General features: G+C 39.0%; 1 protein-coding gene across 1 annotated transcript in view; it reads left to right on the top strand.

Annotated features, from left to right (window-relative positions):
• The window catches only part of LOC307097626 (rab-like protein 2A), a gene marked incomplete at both ends in the record, with an annotated part of 447,159 nt that overhangs the window by 182,518 nt on the left and 245,199 nt on the right, over positions 1 to 19,442 (top strand).

Consider the following 19,442-nt stretch of genomic DNA (forward strand, 5'->3'; position numbering starts at 1 on the left):
AGGTGAGTGCAAAGAATTTTATTTAATTCTTTTAATTCTGAAATCTTTCCTGTCCCTTGCTCATGGTCCCTTGTTTTAGCTCTGTTCTGGTTAATAGTCTGCTTACAAAAGAAAAAAGAAAAAAGAAAAAGAAAAAGAAAGAAAGAAGAAAATTAGCTGCATGCTCTAAATTGCTTTTCAGAATTTTCTGCTTAAACCATTACTCAGATGTACAACTTTTAAAGAGGAATTTAAATGTGGCTTGAGAATGTAATCACGTACTATAGAACATGCAAAATACATGTGAAAGACCACACGAGTGCTGTTAATTTAACTGATTATACTTTATGCTTTAGAAATATTTTCAAATTTATCGTTTAAAATTGAAAAGAAAATATTGCAGGAAAATTTTAAGAGATAAGAAAGCCAAAATGCTGTGGATATTGAAATCAGCTGTTTTTAAGTAAAAATCCATTCAAAGCAAAATAAAAGGCATTGTGTAGAGTGTGCTGGCTAAAACTGGGAACACAAGAGCATCACAGTTAATTAGAACCAATCAACAGGATGCTTTGCAACATTTCTCACATCAGCACACCATCTGATCTTCATAATACAAATTCCCCACAGTTGATGCAAAAAGGAGTAGAAATAAATATATGAATCATTAAAATATATGGTGCATTTCAGTTGTTTTTTCCAAGAATTATTTTTAGTTCATTGTTATGAAAATAAGATTATGAAAATCCCCAAATGTTGTTCTATTTGTGTTTGGGGGGATAATCTTCATTATATTTTTTGTTTTAATTTTATATATGTTTGAGGGGAAAAAAACATCAATTTTTGAAAATAAAATTGAGTGCATGTATTTGAATTATTATATGATTTATGTATAGTTATTGTACTTGTGCAAAATAACTGGGATATTTTTTGTACTGTTGAGCCATTTATTGTGAATGATTAATTAGTATTTTACAAAATAACAAAGTACTGCATTTTAGCTATTTTCATATTAACAGAATATTGACCTAAGTTAACTGCATTAACATCTATATCATATCTCTTAAAAGAATATGCAATACTTAACACTATTATAGTTCTAGAATTTATTCAATACTTGTTCTGCTCAAAAGTTCTACTTTAGTTTTATTTGTTCTACACCAAGAATTGTTCTACTAGGGCAAAAATGTTGCTTTTGTCATATTTTCATGAAGTTCATCGTCTGTTCATTGTGAATAACATTTGTTTTTCCTCCCCCCATCCGTGTGTGTGTGTGTGTGTGTGTGTGTGTGATTCTTTGTTAGGTTGTCCTCTCATATTATAGGTAGAGCTCCCTCTGGGCCACTGAGGTGCTTCAAAACAGATTTGTAAGATGGTTTGTTAAAAATGTTTAACTTGAATTAGAAATATACACATCTTGATGGTAGTTTTATCTCCCTCATAAGAGCTAATTTGTGAATGTCTAGCAGGTGCCCCTTTTAGAGGCAAAAATAGCTATGAAACTGGTGCTATTAATAAGAGAATTGTCTTCCAAATGAGTCGATGATCTGCTCTCCTGTATTTATAAAATACACCTCACTGATGGGAGTAATTTACTCTTCAGACTCCAGTCATCTCTTGCTGAAGAAAACATGCTTTAGAAGAAAACACATAGAGTTCGCTTCTGACTGTTTTGCTTATTATTTGTTTGTTTTGTTTGGGTCTGTATGTCCTATCCCTTCACATCACACAAAGCACTTTTTTCTCTCCCTGCTCTGGAAAAGTTTTTTGCTAAATGTTTTCCTTCTTGAGTGCTCATTATATATTTCCATAGGAAGAAGAAAAATAGTTTCAAAGAACCACTTCTCTACAGAACTGAACTTTTTTCTTTGTATTCTTTTCTGCACTGATTTGTCCTACCTCATTGCAGGAGGGTGTCTCTTAGCTAGGTTCTCTAGGAAATTTATTCTTTCTATTGCTTTTCAGAGACAAGGAGCTTTGATGACAAATACTTTAGAATGCTCACCTTACAATACAGAAAAAGGCTATGTTAGGATGTAAATATATTTTCTGACTAAAGAGCTATTAAATACATAGGCATATTTGTGTTAAAAATTTTAAATCTGACATATTTTCATGTCAGGTTTGGAATACTAGCTGCAAATGCTCACTGCTCCAATAAAAAGCAGCTTCAATAAATAACAATCCGAAATTGGCTCTGTTGCATTTAGTTTGATTTATAGGAGTTAGAACAATAATGCTGTTAAAATGCACATTAAAATAACTCTGCTTATCTCTAACGTCATTATTTCTTAAAGCAAACAATTTAGGTAGAGAAGTCATTTGATAAAAATAATTGGTTCGGGCGAAATGGGACGCACATTCTTCTGCCAGATAATGGTTTAGCAGCTACTCCAACTTCAGTGGAACTTCATTAGACACAATTCTCATTTATCTTAAAATCTTACGAAAAAAGGCATGTTCTTTATTTGTAAAACTTACATTAATTTTAGAGAAGTAAACAATTATAGGAGAATGGAATAAAATAACAGAATTTACTGGATGTTATTCAATTCTTTAAAAAAAATTTAGGGGACAGGAATGCCATATGTTTAGTGTCAGGACAAAGGCACCTTTTAAAATGAAGAGCTTAAAGAAAATCTATAAAGAAGTTTGTTTATTAGAAAGTAGGTGAACTAAGCTTTTGGTTCTAAAAACTATCCAGATTACAAGATTATAAAATGACCAATATTTAATGAACGTTAGAATCAATATTAAGCTAGTCTTTAGTAAATGGCATCTTAAAAAAAAAAAAAGCAATTACGAGCAACTTCTGTAATTCACTTTGCCTAATATGTCCAGGAGGCACATTGTATTACTGCTTTTCTATCGTTTTCTGTGGTAGAGCTGATTTAACTTGGGAGTTAAGAAAACTTATGTTTTGGAATGTTTCCAGGTAGTGGTTTTATGCATGATTAGTGCTATGCAGTTAAAAACAAAAACATATACCTTAGCATCATACAATATTAATGAACTCATTTGGCAATTATTATTTTGCTTGAAAAATTACCAAACTATACAGATCAGGAATGAAAACAATAGAAATTCTTATCAATCTTATAAAGTGTTCTTTTAATAGTTAGGCAATTAGTTAAAATCCCCATGCATGTGATTCATTAATATTCATTTATATATTTTGAGTCATATGTATTTAAAAATTTCAGATCATTAAATGCTATTAGCTGAGTATTGTGTTAAGGTTTTAAAAATTTATTGTAAACTGGTTGAGTTCATTTAAGAAAGTATTTATATTTATGCTGGTTTTTAATTTTTTTTTATTTAAGAAACAAAGCTGCTAAATTTAATGTCATTGTTATTTTGCTAAAGTTGCAAACATTTTGTTAAAATGTGTTATGTGGTAATGAAAATAATTTCATAGATAATAAATCTTCACTTTCTTGACTACTTTCTATTCATTTTAATTTCTTTAATAATATAAATATATTATTTATTTTTATAAGAATGAGTTAGTATGTTTAGTTCAAAATTATCATAATAAAAGAGTTAAAATTTTCAAAAGGATAGTGAACTATTTACTTGGCCTTAATTTGTCTGTCTTGTACATGAACTAACTAGTGAAAACTAACCCAAATCAGAAATCAACAGGGAGAACAGTCAAGAAGGAAAAAGGAAGAGTTGCAGGAAATGATATTTTCCCATCAGTGGATAGGCATGCATACATTAAAGGCATAAAAGGCAGCAGGGGGAGAAACAAAGGCTGTATACTGAGGATTCTGCAAGTCAGAATTAACTAAATGGGGAAAAAATGAAATAATTCTGCTTAAACTTGTTCACTAATAAAAGGAGAATCGCTTTTGTTAAATATGCTTGCTGTGATTATCAAGCAAAATTTTTTCCCTCCCAGACATCTATGAATAAAACATGTGTTTGAGCATTAGGTAAACAAACAATAAATGGATGAGTTCAGTTGCAACATAATAACATTTTATTTAGAAAACATATATAATCATATTTGTATTGGTAATCCAAATTTAATGACTTCTTTCAGTAAAATTAAAGTGCCTCACAAATAACATCTTATGCATAAGGATTGCTTATTCTTTGCCCATTTTTTTCTATTTTTTCAAAGAAACAGATTTTTAAGGTCTCTGCTGAATCATACAAAAACCAGATGAAGCATGATTTCTCAGAGGAAAAAATTCTTTTGAATCATTTTAATTTTAGGTTACAGATGTGTAAAAATACATTGTAAAATACATTTCTGAGATGGAGGGAGAAAAATGTTAAATCTGGTATAGCTTGGGCTGATTTGAACAAGGCTCTGTGTGTAGCTGAAATGCAGTCTTTGGCTTATTAGCCATTTCATTAACACATCTTCTGTAAACTATGAATGAGAAGAAACCGTTTACAATAAGGAAAGCAAACAACAGAATGAATTTCCTCTGTTGGTGTTTTATAAGACTGTTCAACAGAAAATGGAGGGAAGAACTCTCTTTAGACGATATCACTTAATTAAGTAAAGCATCCTAATCAGAGTCCCCTCCAATTGTAATGACTGTAGGGAGTCAAGTACATTTCTGTCTGTATTAGAGTATCTAACTGCAATGATTTATTGATATTTATTTTAGAAGTACAACACAAAAGCAATAAAACAGGGGGAGAGGGAACCTGCCATGGCTTACAGCAGGTACAGCCGGAGCACTCCAACACAATTCCCCATTTCCTTGTGGGAGGTTTTCCTTTCTAAAATCAGAGCACACCTTAAGATGAGAATGTTCCTTTCCTGCATTCTCCAAATATTCGCTGTGATGTTTCTTCATCCATTGGGTCAATCATTGATTCACTTTCTTCACTGTAAGAATCACCGCAAATGAGCCGATGAGCACCTGCAGTGACATTACTGGGTTGCATTCTACACTGATTTTAGTCTTAAAACACAGCTTCTCTGTATTGGAGAAGGATTTGAGGAAGGAGAGTAAATATACTGTATAGGCAGACAGACATTGGCTGCCCTCCAAGCTGCACACAGCATTAACCTGTTTATCTGCCACATTTCACAAATCTCAAAAACATGTGAATAATCAGGCAAGCAACTGGATAAGTGATTCACACTAGGGAATCTAACCAGTATTCTGATGAGAGGGTACTATGAGCCTGAGACATTGGAGCAAATAGACTTGAATTGTAGAAACTGCACATAATAAAGTTGATTAGTGGTTCAAAGGAGAAAATATTCTATGAATTTGAAGAGGTATCCAAACGCTGTGGACTTTGGTTGGGTATTTATGTGCAAGTTGTCTGTAGAATTGAGTTAAAAAATATGCTCTCATCCATATCACTCCAATAATGGGGGCAGTGTGTATTTGGATTTCATGTTGTCAAGATAATTTATTTCTGGACACCTGGATTTAAATATTGGAGGCTTGTGCCTTGACACCCCAAGTTACACCAACATATATATTTGAAATTAAATTACCAATCATGCTTAGAACCTATTCACTTTGTGGAAGCACAATTTCCTTAGAAAGTTACATTCATTTTTAAAAATGAAAATGAATTTCTTGGTAATAAGGGAATTAGTCAAACAAAGGTATAATTATTGCTATATTACTGCTTTAATTTCCTCTAAACTTTTCTTATTTCTTCCTCACTTGCTAACCTGTTAACCCTTTTTATTCTTATTTCAATGGTTATTGTGCATTTGCTTGCAAGTGGAAGTTCTTAAAGGTTTTGGGGCTAACCTCAGAAGTATGCTTTAGTTTTTAAGATCTCTTAAGATTGTTTATTAATTTCAGGCTTGGATTACTTCCATAAACTATACCTGGTTATAATAACAACAAGATAAATTATCTATTTGCTTGGTATGTCTGTCTATAGCTTCTACCATCTTACCACAAAGGAAATGTAGGTTTCCCTACATTTGCAAACAAAAAATACTATTACAAAAACACAAGCAATCATGCAAGACATTTAAATTAATGTTGCTCACCCCTCAACTTTTTTTTGTGTGTGTGCACCGCAGAAAGGCAAATTGCTAAAAAAAACTTTTTGATACTTGAAAACGTTGTTAGATTAGTAACCAAAGACATCATAATTTTAGCAACTGGAAGTTTTTAAAAAATATATATGTTTTTATTGATTTTTGGAGAGAGAGGAAGAAAAAGGGAGAGAGCTAGAAACATCCATGAGAGGACATCATCAATCTGTTGCCTCCTGCATGCCCACAACCTGGGCATGTCCCCTGACCAGGAATCAAACCTGCAACCTCTGGGGTCCTGGGTCGATGCTCAACCGCTGAGCCACACTGGCTGGGCTCAACTGGAAGTCTTGAAAAGGTAGGTGACCTGGAAATTGATATTCCAAATGAAATTTTGTTATGTTCATGTTTCTTTCAAATAGGCCTACATTTGAGTTTATTTAAATTGTATCTGCCAACTGTGTTTTTCTTACCGTGGCGTTTTCTCATCTTCTCGCTTCTTGTCTCAGGTTCTTTTTCTTCAGGATCAGGCACAGAGACTAATTGAATGGCTCCAATGATCAGGATTTGAAAACCTGATATCAGAATTGACCACTTTGGCTGAGTCTGTCCTGAGCAGTCTCTTCTTTATTGACAGGACACTTGGCATAATGTGGGGGCATCTTTTCTTCTCCACTTACTCCTGGACTGTAAAACATGATATAAAGTTTTTCATGATTTTTAAGTGTATTGCATGGGAAATTTTGCCAGAAACACAAGATACAAACTAAAATGCATTCTTTAAAGGATATGTGCAGGTAAGTGTCAAGGGGAAGTTTGTGGGCAGTCAAAAGTGATATTAGAATTATTGACAACATCAACAGTCTGGAGGCTCAACACATTGATTTTTGTAATCACAGAAAGTTTTACTCAGCTTTCCATAGGAGATGGATTTTGAGTTTATGTCCACAAAGTTGAAGTTGGTTCTGCGAACCTCAATTAAGGCTGACTATAGCTCTTTACTTAGCCATAAAGAATTCTTTTGGATGATTTTTTAAATGATGGTTATTCTGAGTCAAAAATGATCACTAAACCCTATACAATCTGTACACCATAGGAACCTAAGAAATAATAGACTGGCTGTAAGTGAATGTTTTAGTTATAAAAACAATACAAACAAAATTAAAAATTTAAAAAGTTCTTTCTTTCCCCCTAGCTCCCTAAGTCACATTCCCCATTAATCATACTTTCTCATATATTTTAAGACATTTTAAAAATTCATATGTAAGCATATCTTCTTTTTTATGATCCTCTCCCAAAGATATGTTTTTATTGATTATAGAGAGAAAGGCAGGGAGAGAGAAAGAGAGAAAAATGTCAATGTGAGGAACATTGATTGATTGCTTCCTGTATGTGATCTGACTGGGGATGGAACCCACAACCTTTTGGTGTACGGGGCGACAACGGCAATCAATGAGCCACCTGGCCTCGTCAAACATATCTTTTAAATCACAAATGAAATCATACAATATATTTACTACTCTGAACTTGCTTTTACTTGGTTAGCAATGTATTTTGGCTACTGTTCCATGCCCTACACATTCTTACAGAAGCTGCACAGGATATTCAATAATATGCTATTATGAATATAACCATTCCCATATTGATGGGTAGATATTTAGGCTATTTTTTAGTCCTTTTGCTTTTTCAAATAATATTTTGGCAAACAAATACATATTTTGTGTACTTTTTATAAGTGTATTTGTAGCATTAATTGCCTGAAGTGAAATCAATATATAAGAACACATTGACAATTTTTGAATATTATTGCCACATCATTGCCACAACAAAAGAGGTTTACCAATATACCTTTCACTGATGGTTTTTGAGATCAGTTCCGTGTGTGACATATTTGCTTGCCATTCCATCTCTTTAAAATTGACGAAACATAGTCCAGTGATGGCTGGGATGACCTAATGGCGAGCTAATTAGAATCCTCTATGGCTATGTGCTAGGACAGCAGCATGGCTGGGGAGGGGGGAGCATGGCTGGGGAGAAGGCAGCATGGCTGGGGAGGGGGCAGGATGGCTGGGGAGGGGCAGCATGGGATGGTGAGGGAAAGAGCTGGGAAGTACCACGGCCATCAGTTTAGGACCCAGTCTGAGTTTTCACAAGGCTCCTGGCTAGCGGCCTTCCTGATAAAAGTGGGGCCGCAGAGCAGAATCAGGAGCCATTCACACCGTCTCTCCCTCTGCTCCCATTCTAATCCAGATGTGCATTTACTTTTAGTCTCTATCTTGGGTGGGACTTCATTGAATAAAATATAAAAAGATTAGCTGCCTTGCCACAGAAATGCTACTTTTCTCTGACAAGGATGCCGCTCCATAAATTTCCCAGAACACCACATTAAGGTGGTTTGAGGAAAGATAGTGGGATAGAATTAGATTGTGAGAATTCTCTGGTTACTTCCGTGAACTGAGATTATGAGGTTATGAAAGAGGTAGAAAATAAATAACTTGTGAGAAAAAAAAATGTTGATGATGATTTGATGATTGTAAAAGACAGTGTCAGGAGATGGTTGAAGCGTGATACGATCATCACACAAACCACACAGGGACTGAAAAGGCCGCTGGTGGAGGCGGGTGATTTTACTTCTCTACCCATTTCTGCTCTGAATCTCCTCGCTACTAAACTGTCCCTGCCTTTTCAGCTCATTTTAGCCAGTTCTGTACATAAGGTTATGCCAAATGATAAGCCCTTCTTAGCCAGGAAGCTATTGGCAAGGGAGTGGAAACCGAGGTGGGTGAGTATGAAGGCAGGTGACACAGTACCTTCGCTTCACTCGTTTCCTTAATTGCTCTCTTCCCTCATATCATTTACTCTCTCAGTTGCTCTCAAATCAGTTTTGGGGAAAAGCAACTGAAAAACTCTGGTGATTTAGGAGCAAGACTTCCAGATATGATAAAGTGACCATACACCATATCTACCCTCCACCTAGTATCAGTTTCTTTTTTTGAAGTACTAGTGAGTCATTATTTTTATGCGATTACCACACAAATGTGAACATGTTCAGCGAGCTATTGCTAGCAATCAGGGCCACTTGTTACATAACATCAGTGAGAGGGACTCAGGTGAGAAACAACTCTGATTATAGGTATTTAGCCCCAATGTACATCAGTTGTTACTCCTTAAATGTATTTCTTTTAGTTGCTAATTGAAATACTTTATCAGTGCTAGTCTTGACACAACAGTTATACAAACACATATATGAGAACATGGGGAAATTAAATAAGACTTATAATATACACCTTAACAAAATGATGGCTTAATTTGTGCTCCCTTTGTAATTTTAACTAAATATTGTGGTGAGTAGCTCTTACTTTAAATCCTAAGTATATGGGCATTTGTTACACACAATATGAAAATACTTCAGGAGGCTTGTGATTAATGCTGTGGTATTCAGGAACAGATTATAAAGACTTTCAATCAAAGACAAAAGGCCCAAGTGGATGATGAAACTCATGAAAAAGATGTATGTGTACCACCAAGGACTGAATTCAGACTTGCTCATCTCAGCTCAGTTCTGGCTCCTGGCTCATCAGGAATGTCCCCAAACAAGCATTCTCTGCACCTGGCCATGGCCGCCATGTGGAGTGGCCTCTAGGGTCAGGTTGCCAGGTTTAATATATGATGCCTCATTCAATTTAATTCCAAATAAACAATGAATAACTTTTACTATAGATATAGCCTAAACATTCCATGTGACAGACTTTGGCAGACACATGCCCTAGTCTTATGTGCTTAATCTCTGGGACAAGATGCCTCGCAGGTTTGAAACTCCCAAATCCAAAATTTCAATCTAGCCTCAGTGGATGCTGCCTCACCCTCTACTGCTTAGGCCTGCTTCCTCCTAGTGGAGCATTTTGTGCAGATCGTATATTTTCAAATAATTTTTTAAACACGAGTGGTTTATGGGACATTAGCTGCCTTGCCATTAATTGCAACACAGGGAAAATTCTAAAATAAACTTTTCTCTCTGCCAATTTTTCAGAGGCGTGTCCTTAGGATTTGGTGCTAAATTTAAAAGGGTAGACAGATGTGGAATGAGATAGGAGGGTTCCTTCAGACTCAGTTTATACTCGGGTTGTGATAAAGGTAGACACTCAAAGCTTTATTTAAATTTTTCTAAATCAAGCTAAATACCACCATTACTAAAATCCAGCAACTGAAGAAGTGGAACAGCAGTGTGGTACAATAAAGAATAAAAAATGTAGGGCCCGCAGTTTTGAGATTGAGGCCCGACTCTGTACCTGAACGAGCTGTGAGGTCCTAGGCAAGTCGTTTAGCCTCCATTAACCTCAGTTTCCTTCTCAATAAAATGGGGATGGTAGGGCAACTATGAAGAAAGATACTGTATGTAGAAATTACTGGTATTTGTAAACTTCATGTTCAATCTAATTGTTTTCAGTGGTGATGATAATGAATATGATAGCCAAGTCATAAAGAAATACAAAAAGTCAGTTATTAAAGAGATATTTTTATAGAGATATTTTAATTCAGACCGAAATTTTTTAATTACCTACTCAGTTCACAAGAATTATATACATAAGAGTATTGTTCTTATATGGGTTGAGAAAAGAAAAACACCAAAAACTAATCTAATTCATTATACTTTTAGAAGAAAGCTCACTAAAAATTTTTTTTGTCTAAAAATGGATGTTTTGGAGTAGAATATTGTATTTCTTTAGGATCACATTGGAAAATGGATAACAGAGAGGCACACTGAGAAACATTTTCTTTAAGGCCTTTTACTTTTATTTTGGGTCAACACTCATTATTTTGTAACAGCCTCAGACACATTATTATTATTATTATTATTATTACTATTATTATTGTTATTTAGCATAACAGCTTGGCATTCTCCATGCACAGAGAAGGCTTTCATGAGGCTTGGTGTGCATCCATTTTCTCAGTGATGAAGCAGAGGGAACAAAAGAAGAAATGGGACCAGAGGCCCTCTCATACCCTCTGAGCACTTGTGTGCTATGATCAAGGAGCAAGGTGAAGCCTGCGGAAGGACTGAGCTCTCATGCCACCAGATGGCAATTCTGAATAAAGAGTATTTATCCCTGTTTAATTTTACTTCATTTTAAACCACACAACCGATATATATGAGTTCTAGAAAATTAGAGAATATGGGTAAGCAAAAAGGAGAAAGTAACTATCGCTTCTACCTTCCAGAAGTTTGAAAAGCTCACAGGGTATCAATTTGTGTTGCTCTGTGAGTGCAATGAGAGATCAGGATTCGCCCCACCCTGTCTGAACCCCAAAGGGGTCCATTATGGTGTGCTGCATGGAGGTGTTCCTCTACAAATGCATTTCAACCAAGGCTTGAATTAGAGTACAACTCACTAATTCCTGCAATGACAGGACACCATAGCAATGTAGCCACTGGAGTTTAAAACTGCACTTCTCATACTGTCTTTATTTTCCTTCACAGACTCTCTAAAGTTCTGAACAAAATACAAAACTTCTCCAGAGAAATTCAGAACATGTTAGTGCTAAAAGTCTGTCATCAAGGGTTCAACAAATCCTGAGCTCCATCTCTCACAGGTCTCAAATTGCTTTTCTTTCACTTCTAATTTCCACACTTGGCTTTGAGTGTAAGTGAAATGGAGCCCCAGCTCTAGGCTAAAAGTGTCCCCACCTTTAGAATTCAGTCATCTGACCTGTCCTGAGCGGCTGAGGGGAGAGGAGTCAAGTGGGACGAGCCCGGCCCAGTGACAGACATTATGTGCTGCAGCGGAGTAGTTACTGCAAGTACCTCAGGGTCAGTCACATTGGCCCCGGGCCCAGATTTCCATGGATTCAGTACTGGGTCCTGGAAGAGAGAGAGGACGGTGAGTACAAACCAGAAGACCCATCTCCCCCAAGCCTCTTCAGACTTCAGAGAACCAGCCATATTGCTTTGCTATCATCTCCTGAGGAGAGTAAATGGAAAGAGGCCTTCTCCTCCACTCTGCCGCAGGCCCCTGTGCACACTGGCCTGTCTGGACTCCAGGGTTTGGTGGCAGCAGCCAGCATAGCCAACAGCAGTGGTGCCCAGGAGAGGGATGGATGGCGTGGGGCCTGTGCAGAAGGCAGTGGTTCCCAGACAGGTACGGGCCTGGTGGAGCCCTGAGGTGCAGGGTACACAGCAGGGGGACAGCCATATTCTAGTTACAGTAGACATGGTTGTGCCTACAGGATGCAGTAGTGCCCCAAAGAGAAAAAAAAAAAAAGAAAAAAAAAAGCATAAAAATAGCATCTCCATCTCCCACAAGAACTAATAAGAACTATAACCCAGCATTTATGAGACACAACCCAAGCCGCCCTACCCACCCCTGTGTGTGTGTGTCTGTGTGTGTGTGTGTGTGTGTGTGTGTGTGTAGGAGTAGGCTCCATTTCAGCCATCTTATCTCTCTTCCTCTTCCCTAAAACCAGTCCTAAAAGTTGTTACCACAGTAATAAAGTGATGGTCCTTTGCTAGCATTTGACTAAGCTGCTCCTGGACTCAAAGCCTGCTCTGTACTAGTGGGATTGGATGCAGGCATCTCCACCTCCCACTCGAGAATTTCTGGGCTAATAGTACTATTTATCTGGCAGGATTGTTGGGTGAATTAAATGATGAACTACTTCAAAGGGGCTTAGAATCTTAGCACTAGGCACACTGTAAGTCCTCCTCAGTATCAGCTCTAAGTGTGATTGCTGTCTAAGTTCATCTCCCAAACAGGTCCTATTGGCTGCTTAGTGTGCTGTGAGGGAGACTTAGGCTTAAATTATGACTCACCATGTACAAGCTGTATGTCCTTGGACAAATTAACTTCTAGGAAATATCCCCAAATACACAGCACATTGTGTGCCCAGTGTCGTGCCATGTATTGAGGACCCACGAATGAAGAGCTTGAACGTGGCCCCTGCCTGCAAAGTGCTCAGCACCTGGAGGGTGGGACACAGGCAGTTAAGCAACACAAATCATATAGAGCTCTCAGCATAACTCCCTTGCCCATCTTGAACTGGGCCAGTAGATTAATCAAACAATTCAGTGAAGTAGAGAATGGTAAAAAAAAAAATGTTATCTATATGCTTTAAATATTCTATTTCAACTTAAGCAGGGGCCTTCAGGGGAGGGGGAGTGAGGAATGGTTACTTAAATGGTACAGCGTGTTCTTCTAGGGCAGTGGTCGGCAAACCGCGGCTCGCGAGCCACATGCGGCTCTTTGGCCCCTTGAGTGTTCTAACGCCACTTCTTCAAAATAGACATGCCCAGGCCGAAAACCGACTTCTGCGCATGGGCCACGACGTTTCAATCGCACTGTACGTGCGCACCTGCACGTGGTATTTTGTGGAAGAGCCACACTCACGGGGCCAAAGAGTTGCATGTGGCTCGCGAACCGCGGTTTGCCGACCACTGTTCTAGGATGATGAGGAAGTTTTGAAACTAGAGAGAGGTGGTGGTGGCACAACATTGTGAATGCACTAAATGCCACTGAATTTGCATACTTTAAAATGGTTAATTGTCTGCTATGTGAATTTTACCTCAAAAATCAAATGTACATTATTTTGCCAATCTTTTGATGGAGGGCTAAGAAATTTTCTTTAGGTAGGTGGCCAATAATTGAAGGCCTGAGTCATTTTTCTGGCATAAGCCATACCCATAATATGTACCTTTTATTTCCAGTTTTATTTATTTTTTTTAATTGGGACAATAACTTAGATACCTGCAAATCTGTCTCAGAGTAGAATCTGTTTGGATTTATAATTTTTTTCTCCTTTACAGCTTTTCCATTCATACATAATGTGACAGCATTTATTTAGCAGCTCACATTTGTCTTTCTACATTATTTTTCTTTTATACATTTTTTTCATTGAAACAACAACTTTCCTTCTGTGCTCATTTTATGGATTTGCATAATGTTTCATTGGATAACATAGTTATAATAACAAGTAAAACTGGTGTAAAGTAAGTTTGGAACAAACACGTGACTCCGGTTAGGCCTGCAAGGTAATTCATGAAATAGGAGCAGAAGTAGGGGTTGGGGGGTGTCGTTAAGCAGTTTACCACCTTCCAGCACTGTTGGTTAAGAGGAAGTCAGTTTGAGAGCATTTGCAATACAATGGATGCCCATGAGAAGGAGATTTAACTTGCACTTGGAGAAGGATTACAAGCTGAGACCTACAGGTTTGGAGGGACCTAACCAGAATAAATTCCAGGAGGTAGTATTTCAGGCACTGGAAACAGCCAGAGACAGAAGAGAACACTTACAACGGAGTAACAGCAAGAAGTATGGCTGGGTTGTAGTGTGCAGGGGGGTTGTGTTGAAGATGAAGCGGGAAGAGAATTTGCAAGCCACATTAGGAAGTTTAGACTTTTTCTTTTAGGGACAGTAGAAATCCACGGAAAATTTTAAAGGAGGGCACCAACATAATCAGGCTTGCATTTTAGAAAAATCCCTTGCACTGAATCCCAGGGGACAGGTTAGAGATGGTGGTGGGCAGTGGATGGGGACGCTGGGTAACTGATGGTGGTGACCCAAGCTGACCAGTGCTGTCAGGGTGAGGGAGAGTGCTGTGGGGGTGAAGGAGAGAGGAAAGACCCAGGTAAAGCCCAGATGTTTCTGGTTTTGGTGGTGCCATTCACTGACATAGGAACATGGAACAGGATAGGTGTAGGGGGGAAGATGCAGCTTATAACATTGAATTTGAGGCTTAAAGAAGCTGTGGGATGTCCGTTAAGTAGCTGCCCATGTGACTCTACTGCTATCTCAGGGGTTATATAAGGCCAAAATGTCAGGTAAGGTAAGAAATAGAAAGTATGGCCGAAACCGGTTTGGCTCAGTGGATAGAGCGTCGGTCTGTGGACTGAAGGGTCCCGGGTTCGATTCCGGTCAAGGGCATGTGCATTGGTTGTGGGCACATCCCTGGTGGTGGGTGTGCAGGAGGCAGCTGGTCGATGTTTCTCTCTCATCGATGTTTCTAGCTCTCTGTCCCTCTCCCTTCCTCTCTGTAAAAAATCAATAAAATATTAAAAAAAAAAAAAGAAATAGAAAGTATGCAACCACTTGTAGCAATGAGGAGTCTCCCGGTGACATCGGGGAAAGCAGTTTTAGAAGGAAGGCAGGCACAGGTGCCGGGTGGTAATGGGTTGAGGAGTGTACAGGGATGAAGAAATGACTGTGGTTGATCATTTAGAAAACTTGGGTTTGAAGGGGAGGACAGAGTAGAGCAGTGCAGTAGCTCAAGATGAGTATGGAATAAAAAAAAAAACAAAACACCCACACATTTAAATGTTGCTGGGATAAATCAGCAGAAAGGTAAATGTTGCAAATGAAGGCAAGAGGGGAAATAGGAGGAGTTAAGTGGAGAAACCCACACTTGTTATGGAATGCTGTTGTGAGGGGGGCCAATGAGGAAGCTCACATAAAGCAACAAGCATAAAATGTGCATATGGCGTGTTAGCTTTTTCCATTCTCTAGGCACAGTCCATCCCCTATTTCATCTTAGTTTGTTTTTTATCTACGACCCGATATGGCTACTTTGGCCTGTGACTTCTTGGCTGCACACCTATAGTTTTAGAACGCTCCCCAGGTAATTCTGGAGGAGGTTTAGGAACTATCACACACTGGCTTAATGTCTTGCCTGTCCCCTTTCCCATATAACTCCACAGAGCCTATAATTAATCCCCATTTGGCTAATGGCCGATGAAAGGTGGCTAGCTATAAATATAAGGAAGCCATTGGAGAAAGGACTTCCCGGAACTCAAAAATAAAAAAATAAAAAATAAAAAGCATAGACACCCTCGCCGAGAAATGTTAGAAAGGAATGACAAATCTGGAGGCCCAGGGGCCCCTCTGACCTATTACTGTTTACCCACAGGAGCCCCTGGTACAACTGACAGTGGGGTACGAGCTAATTGACTTCCTCATAGATATGGGAGCTACACACGCAGTGCTAAATACAAAACCAAGCAAGAAAAGTTTAGCCGGAGCGATGGTTACCGGAGGGATCGGGCAATGACAAAAACAGGCGTTCCTTCAACCCCTAGAATGCCAGCTTGGGGATCAAAACCTTACGCATAGTTTTCTCTACATGCCAGACTGCCCCATTCCATTGTTGGGCCGAGGTTTACTTTGTAAATTGCATGCACAAATAACTTTCCCCCTGAGAAGCAGCAATTAAGCTTAGGAGTCCCGCTGCGACATGCTCTCCAGCTCCAGATACTCCTGACTTGCCCGGAAGGACCTGGAGGTGAACTCCTCCCACCCGAGATCTATGAGCAGGTTGATCAAGCTGTTTGGACTATGGAACCCCAGGTAGGGTGGTTAGCATCCAACCCATAAAATTAACCTAAAGGAAGGGGAACGGATCCCACAGAAGAAATAATACCCCCTTGAAAAGGAAGCTTTAGAGGGAATTCAACCACTAGTGTGTAAATTCTTAAAATTAGGATTAATTCGGCCATGCCAGTCTTTCTATAACACTTCCATTTTGCCAGTCAAAAAGCTTCAAAGACCATTATTCATTTAAGATATCTCATAAAAGATAGGACAGACACTACGGATTCAATTGAAACATCTTAGAGACCCCAATCTACGGGGAAGAATACGAAAATGAACCACACAATAAAGAAGACCCTGGTGAAAATATGCCAAGAAATGCATTTGAAATGGGACCAGGCACTGCCTATTGCCTTACTCTGGATTAGGGTAGTACCCCGAAGCAGACTTAAATTAAGCCCTTTTGAAATAGTTTATGGGAGATCCTTCCAAGTTTCTGTTTTAGGAACACACCCTTTAGATTTAGAACATGAATAAAAAATCAAACACTATGGCCTTGGCTGGTGTAGCTAAGTGGTTAGAACACCAGTCTGCGCACCAAAGGGTCAGGTGTTTGATTCCCAGTCAAGGGCCATACCTGGGTTGCAGGTTCATCCCTGGCCCCCCAGTTAGGGCATGTGTGGGAAGCAAGCTAATGTGTCTCTCTCACATTGATGTTTCTCTCTCTATCTCTCTCTCTTCCCCCGCCCCCTCCCTCCTGCCCCTTCATCCCTTCTTTCCACTCTCTCTAAAAAGCAATGGAAAAAATATCCTCTGGTGAAGATTTAAAAAATTAAAAAAATCAAACAATATATACAACAATTAGGGTAAACCCTAACAACTTTGCTCATTGCAGGTCTATCTACCTGTCTGACAAGCCCTTACATCCATTGCAGCCAGGAGACCGAGTCTTACTGAGGAATTGGAAGATTCAAGGTCCTGAACAGCAGTCAGCCAAGCAAGGGACCAGTCCCAATGATGTCCTACTGACAACACACTCTTCCCTAAAGCTCACCGGAATAAAGCCGTGGACCCATCACACACGGATAAAGTGCGCGCCACCTCAGGAGAACTTGTATCTTGCTGCTGCTGTTGATACTTATGGAAATTCTGGACCTGCACTTCTGAAAGATATTTAAAATTCCTCTTTTGGAAAAGGACAGCGCCTCCCAAAGCTAAGTGACAACACTACTTTTTATTTTATTATTATTTTTTATGGCCATGCTTGGACTGATGATGCCTCTGTCTGCATTTCCCAGACAATGGCTGCCTTGGCAGACTTATTCCATTGTTGAGTGTACCACCCAAAGCCCTACTCAGGATTAGATCATGGGGATCTGTTAGTCTCTCCAGTTTCTCATTTCACTACACTTCCCCCTGCACTACTAGGCATAGCCCTGACTAAACCCTTGATTATCTGTCTACACAATAGGTCTCGCTTTGGAAGCCCATCTGCAACACCGTCTCTTGAACTATGGAGCAGTCTCCCAGCTTCACTTGCCCAGCAGTGCCTCCTCTAGACAGCAGTATGCTGCCTTCTGAAGACAGCTATCCTTTTCCCTCATGTAAAGGCTTCCCTTCATGCTTGACCCCCCTCATTCTTTAATAGATAGTAAGACTCTCTGGACCTTGGATACATAAGAATATGTATGCCCTTTGATAGCAGGAAGAAATTATAGAAGACTAGAGGCCCGTTGCATGAATTCATATGCCAGTGGGGTCCCCTGGCCTGGCCTGTGGGATCGGGCCGAAACTGGCTCTCTGACATCCCCTGAGGGGTCCCGGCTTGCGAGAGGGTGCAGGCCAGGCCGAGGGACCCCACCAGCGCACAATCAGGACTGGAGAGGGACACGGGAGGGCTCCAGGAAGTGTCTGGCCCATCTAGCTCAGTCCCAATTGGCTGGACCCCAGCAACAAGCTAACCTACCAGTCAGAGTGTCTGCTCCCTTGTGGTCAGTGCATGTCATAGTGAGCAGCTGAGTGGCCTTAGCATATCATTAGCATATTACCCTTTGATTGGTTGAATGGACAACCAGACGACCAGACACTTAGCATATCAGGCTTTTATTATATAGGATGAGACCTTTGCCCATTTACCTTTGTAAGTTACAGGGTCCAGAGTTTTTAAGGGTGAATTGTTACTATAGACAGTCAGTAGAGCACCCGGGAGTCTCCCTCATTGGCCAAGATGGCTTTGGGGAAGGTTCTTACACAGAGTATGCCAAAAGCTAGAAATATGTATAGATAAGGCCTGAACTCACCAAAAGCTAGAAAGATGAATGGACAGGACCCAAGTACTCCCAAAGCTAGCAAGATAATTGGATAGAAAAAACCCCAAAACCCTTCCCCTCCCTATCCCTATAAGAACCACAGGTTTGAATAGAAAAAAGAGATGGTCTTTGAGATGGAGAGAGATGGTCTTGAGACAGAGAGATGGTCTTTGAGGTAGGAGCCCACCATTCTCCCAGGTCACGTGGCACCTGAATAAAACTTCTTTCCTTTTGCACCAACACCTGCCTCATGAGTTTGGCTTTTGTTGCAGCAGGCAGCCAAGCATCCATTTTTTTGTTCAGTTACAACTTCACTCAAAATATCCTAGCCTTCCTGTGTTTTCCACTGAGTCAAGATGGGAGGCTTCTGTTCATTGTGGAAAGAGACTATCTTCTCTCAGTGGCCTTGTTTCAATTCTTATCTTTAATTATTAAAATAATTCTTAATAGGGTTAAATACTTAGCCCAATGCTTGCACACAGTAGGTGTTAAAAAGTTTCCCTTTACTGAGTTCTTGTTTCCTCTTTGCTCACCTCTAAGCCATTTCTCTGCCATCACTTCCCACCCACCCACACCTTTTATTTTATTTATTTATTTATTTTTAGCACTTTAGTATATTTCTTTCCAATGTTTCTATGCTTGGAAAAACAGTTTGTACTTTTTTCACTTGATTTTTTAATGTGAGCATTTTTCTGTTAATATTATTAACTGTGATTTTTGATGACTGCTAGACATTCCATCTTACTAAGCTTTACTTGGTCATTTTTCCATAGCAGGCATCTAGGTGCTCATGTGTTTACAAATAAGTCTTTGTTCATATTGCCGATTATTTTCACTAGGCTCCTAGAAGTGGGATTACAATGGTACAGATTTTAAGAGGAATAA

This window comes from Cnephaeus nilssonii (genome assembly GCF_951640355.1).
Source record: "Cnephaeus nilssonii genome assembly, chromosome: 4".
Taxonomy (NCBI): Eukaryota; Metazoa; Chordata; class Mammalia; order Chiroptera; family Vespertilionidae; genus Cnephaeus; species Cnephaeus nilssonii.